Source organism: Hemitrygon akajei, chromosome 9 (genome assembly GCF_048418815.1).
Source record: "Hemitrygon akajei chromosome 9, sHemAka1.3, whole genome shotgun sequence".
NCBI classification, from domain to species: domain Eukaryota; kingdom Metazoa; phylum Chordata; class Chondrichthyes; order Myliobatiformes; family Dasyatidae; genus Hemitrygon; species Hemitrygon akajei.
The window spans coordinates 22,686,949-22,692,609 of record NC_133132.1 but is presented as its reverse complement, the minus strand read 5'-3'; positions in this window follow the sequence as shown (position 1 = coordinate 22,692,609).

Below are 5,661 nucleotides of genomic sequence, written 5' to 3'. Positions count from 1 at the left end.
CCACCACCGGCACCTGTGCAATCACCAGCACCGGCACCTGTGCAATCACCACCACCGGCACCTGTGCAATCAGCAGCACCGGCACCTGTGCAATCACCACCACCGGCACCTGTGCAATCACCAGCACCGGCACCTGTGCAATCACCACCGGCACCTGTGCAATCACCACCACTGGCACCTGTGCAATCACCACCGGCACCTGTGCAATCACCACCAGCACCTGTGCAATCACCACCACCGGCACCTGTGCAATCACCACCACCGGCACCTGTGCAATCACCACCGGCACCTGTGCAACCACCAACACCGGCACCTGTGCAATCACCACCACTGGCACCTGGGCAATCACCACCACCGGCACCTGTGCAATCACCACCACCGGCACCTGTGCAATCACCACCGGCACCTGTGCAATCACCACCAGCACCTGTGCAATCACCAGCACCGGCACCTGTGCAATCACCAGCACCGGCACCTGTGCAATCACCACCACCGGCACCTGTGCAATCACCAGCACCGGCACCTGTGCAATCACCACCGGCACCTGTGCAATCACCACCACCGGCACCTGTGCAATCACCAGCACCGGCACCTGTGCAATCACCACCACCGGCACCTGTGCAATCACCACCACCAGCACCTGTGCAATCACCACCGGCACCTGTGCAATCACCAGCACCGGCACCTGTGCAATCACCACCACCGGCACCTGTGCAATCACCACCACCGGCACCTGTGCAATCACCAGCACCGGCACCTGTGCAATCACCACCACCGGCACCTGTGCAATCACCACCACCGGCACCTGTGCAATCACCACCGGCACCTGTGCAACCACCACCACCGGCACCTGTGCAATCACCACCACTGGCACCTGTGCAATCACCACCGGCACCTGTGCAATCACCACCAGCACCTGTGCAATCACCACCGGCACCTGTGCAATCACCACCACCGGCACCTGTGCAATCACCACCACTGGCACCTGTGCAATCACCACCGGCACCTGTGCAATCACCACCAGCACCTGTGCAATCACCAGCACCGGCACCCGTGCAATCACCACTGGCACCTGTGCAATCACCACCGGCACCTGTGCAACCACCACCACCGGCACCTGTGCAATCACCACCACTGGCACCTGTGCAATCACCACCGGCACCTGTGCAATCACCACCACTGGCACCTGTGCAATCACCACCGGCACCTGTGCAATCACCACCAGCACCTGTGCAATCACCACCACCGGCACCTGTGCAATCACCACCACCGGCACCTGTGCAATCACCACCGGCACCTGTGCAACCACCAACACCGGCACCTGTGCAATCACCACCACTGGCACCTGTGCAATCACCACCGGCACCTGTGCAATCACCACCAGCACCTGTGCAATCACCAGCACCGGCACCTGTGCAATCACCAGCACCGGCACCTGTGCAATCACCACCACCGGCACCTGTGCAATCACCAGCACCGGCACCTGTGCAATCACCACCACCGCACCTGTGCAATCACCACCAGCACCTGTGCAATCACCACCGGCACCTGTGCAATTACCAGCACCGGCACCTGTGCAATCACCACCGGCACCTGTGTAATCACCACCACCGGCACCTGTGCAATCACCACCACCGGCACCTGTGCAATCACCAGCACCGGCACCTGTGCAATCACCAGCACCGGCACCTGTGCAATCACCACCTCCGGCACCTGTGCAATCACCACCACCGGCACCTGTGCAATCACCACCACCGGCACCTGTGCAATCACCAGCACCGGCACCTGTGCAATCACCACCACTGGCACCTGTGCAACCACCACCACCGGCACCTGTGCAATCACCAGCACCGGCACCTGTGCAATCACCAGCACCGGCACCTGTGCAATCACCACCGGCACCTGTGCAATCACCACCGGCACCTGTGCAATCACCACCACCGGCACCTGTGCAATCACCACCACTGGCACCTGTGCAATCACCAGCACCGGCACCTGTGCAATCACCAGCACCGGCACCTGTGCAATCACCACCACCGGCACCCGTGCAATCACCACTGGCACCTGTGCAATCACCACCGGCACCTGTGCAACCACCAACACCGGCACCTGTGCAATCACCAGCACCGGCACCTGTGCAATCACCACCACCGGCACCTGTGCAATCACCACCACTGGCACCTGTGCAATCACCACCGGCACCTGTGCAATCACCACCAGCACCTGTGCAATCACCAGCACCGGCACCTGTGCAATCACCACTGGCACCTGTGCAATCACCACCGGCACCTGTGCAACCACCACCACCGGCACCTGTGCAATCACCACCACTGGCACCTGTGCAATCACCACCGGCACCTGTGCAATCACCACCACTGGCACCTGTGCAATCACCACCGGCACCTGTGCAATCACCACCAGCACCTGTGCAATCACCACCACCGGCACCTGTGCAATCACCACCACCGGCACCTGTGCAATCACCACCGGCACCTGTGCAACCACCACCACTGGCACCTGTGCAATCACCAGCACCGGCACCTGTGCAATCACCACCAGCACCTGTGCAATCACCACCACCGGCACCTGTGCAATCACCAGCACCGGCACCTGTGCAATCACCAGCACCGGCACCTGTGCAATCACCACCACCGGCACCTGTGCAATCACCACCGGCACCTGTGCAACCACCACCACTGGCACCTGTGCAATCACCAGCACCGGCACCTGTGCAATCACCACCAGCACCTGTGCAATCACCACCACCGGCACCTGTGCAATCACCAGCACCGGCACCTGTGCAATCACCAGCACCGGCACCTGTGCAACCACCAACACCGGCACCTGTGCAATCACCAGCACCGGCACCTGTGCAATCACCACCACCGGCACCTGTGCAATCACCACCACTGGCACCTGTGCAATCACCACCGGCACCTGTGCAATCACCACCGGCACCTGTGCAACCACCACCACTGGCACCTGTGCAATCACCAGCACCGGCACCTGTGCAATCACCACCAGCACCTGTGCAATCACCACCACCGGCACCTGTGCAATTACCAGCACCGGCACCTGTGCAATCACCAGCACCGGCACCTGTGCAATCACCAGCACCGGCACCTGTGCAATCACCACCACCGGCACCTGTGCAATCACCACCACTGGCACCTGTGCAATCACCACCGGCACCTGTGCAATCACCACCAGCACCTGTGCAATCACCAGCACCGGCACCCGTGCAATCACCACTGGCACCTGTGCAATCACCACCGGCACCTGTGAAACCACCACCACCGGCACCTGTGCAATCACCACCACTGGCACCTGTGCAATCACCACCGGCACCTTTGCAATCACCACCACCGGCACCTGTGCAATCACCACCACTGGCACCTGTGCAATCACCAGCACCGGCACCTGTGCAATCACCAGCACCGGCACCTGTGCAATCACCAGCACCGGCACCTGTGCAATCACCACCACCGGCACCCGTGCAATCACCACTGGCACCTGTGCAATCACCACCGGCACCTGTGCAACCACCAACACCGGCACCTGTGCAATCACCAGCACCGGCACCTGTGCAATCACCACCACCGGCACCTGTGCAATCACCACCACTGGCACCTGTGCAATCACCACCGGCACCTGTGCAATCACCACCAGCACCTGTGCAATCACCAGCACCGGCACCTGTGCAATCACCACTGGCACCTGTGCAATCACCACCGGCACCTGTGCAACCACCACCACCGGCACCTGTGCAATCACCACCACTGGCACCTGTGCAATCACCACCGGCACCTGTGCAATCACCACCACTGGCACCTGTGCAATCACCACCGGCACCTGTGCAATCACCACCAGCACCTGTGCAATCACCACCACCGGCACCTGTGCAATCACCACCACCGGCACCTGTGCAATCACCACCGGCACCTGTGCAACCACCAACACCGGCACCTGTGCAATCACCACCACTGGCACCTGTGCAATCACCACCGGCACCTGTGCAATCACCACCGGCACCTGTGCAATCACCACCACTGGCACCTGTGCAATCACCACCGGCACCTGTGCAATCACCACCACTGGCACCTGTGCAATCACCACCGGCACCTGTGCAATCACCACCACTGGCACCTGTGCAATCACCACCGGCACCTGTGCAATCACCACCAGCACCTGTGCAATCACCAGCACCGGCACCCGTGCAATCACCACTGGCACCTGTGCAATCACCACCGGCACCTGTGCAACCACCACCACCGGCACCTGTGCAATCACCACCACCGGCACCTGTGCAATCACCACCAGCACCTGTGCAATCACCAGCACCGGCACCTGTGCAATCACCACTGGCACCTGTGCAATCACCACCGGCACCTGTGCAACCACCACCACTGGCACCTGTGCAATCACCACCACTGGCACCTGTGCAATCACCACCACTGGCACCTGTGCAATCACCACCGGCACCTGTGCAATCACCACCAGCACCTGTGCAATCACCACCACCGGCACCTGTGCAATCACCACTGGCACCTGTGCAATCACCACCACTGGCAGCTGTGCAATCACCACCGGCACCTGTGCAATCACCACCAGCACCTGTGCAATCACCACCACCGGCACCTGTGCAATCACCACCAGCACCTGTGCAATCACCAGCACTGGCACCTGTGCAATCACCACCGGCACCTGTGCAATCACCACCAGCACCTGTGCAATCACCACCACCGGCACCTGTGCAATCACCACCACTGGCACCTGTGCAATCACCACTGGCACCTGTGCAATCACCACCACTGGCACCTGTGCAATCACCACCGGCACCTGTGCAATCACCACCAGCACCTGTGCAATCACCACCACTGGCACCTGTGCAATCACCACCAGCACCTGTGCAATCACCAGCACCGGCACCTGTGCAATCACCACCACCGGCACCTGTGCAATCACCACCACCAGCACCTGTGCAATCACCACCACTGGCACCTGTGCAATCACCACCGGCACCTGTGCAATCACCACCATCGGCACCTGTGCAATCACCAGCACCGGCACCTGTGCAATCACCACCACTGGCACCTGTGCAATCACCACCACCGGCACCTGTGCAATCACCACCACCAGCACCTGTGCAATCACCACCACTGGCACCTGTGCAACCACCACCACCGGCACCTGTGCAATCACCACCACCGGCACCTGTGCAATCACCACCAGCACCTGTGCAATCACCACCACTGGCACCTGTGCAATCACCAGCACCGGCACCTGTGCAATCACCACCAGCACCTGTGCAATCACCACCACCGGCACCTGTGCAATCACCAGCACCGGCACCTGTGCAATCACCAGCACCGGCACCTGTGCAATCACCACCGGCACCTGTGCAATCACCACCGGCACCTGTGCAATCACCACCACCGGCACCTGTGCAATCACCACCAGCACCTGTGCAATCACCACCACCGGCACCTGTGCAATCACCACCACCGGCACCTGTGCAATCACCACCGGCACCTGTGCAACCACCAACACCGGCACCTGTGCAATCACCACCACTGGCACCTGTGCAATCACCACCGGCACCTGTGCAATCACCACCAGCACCTGTGCAATCACCAGCACCGGCACCTGTGCAATCACCAG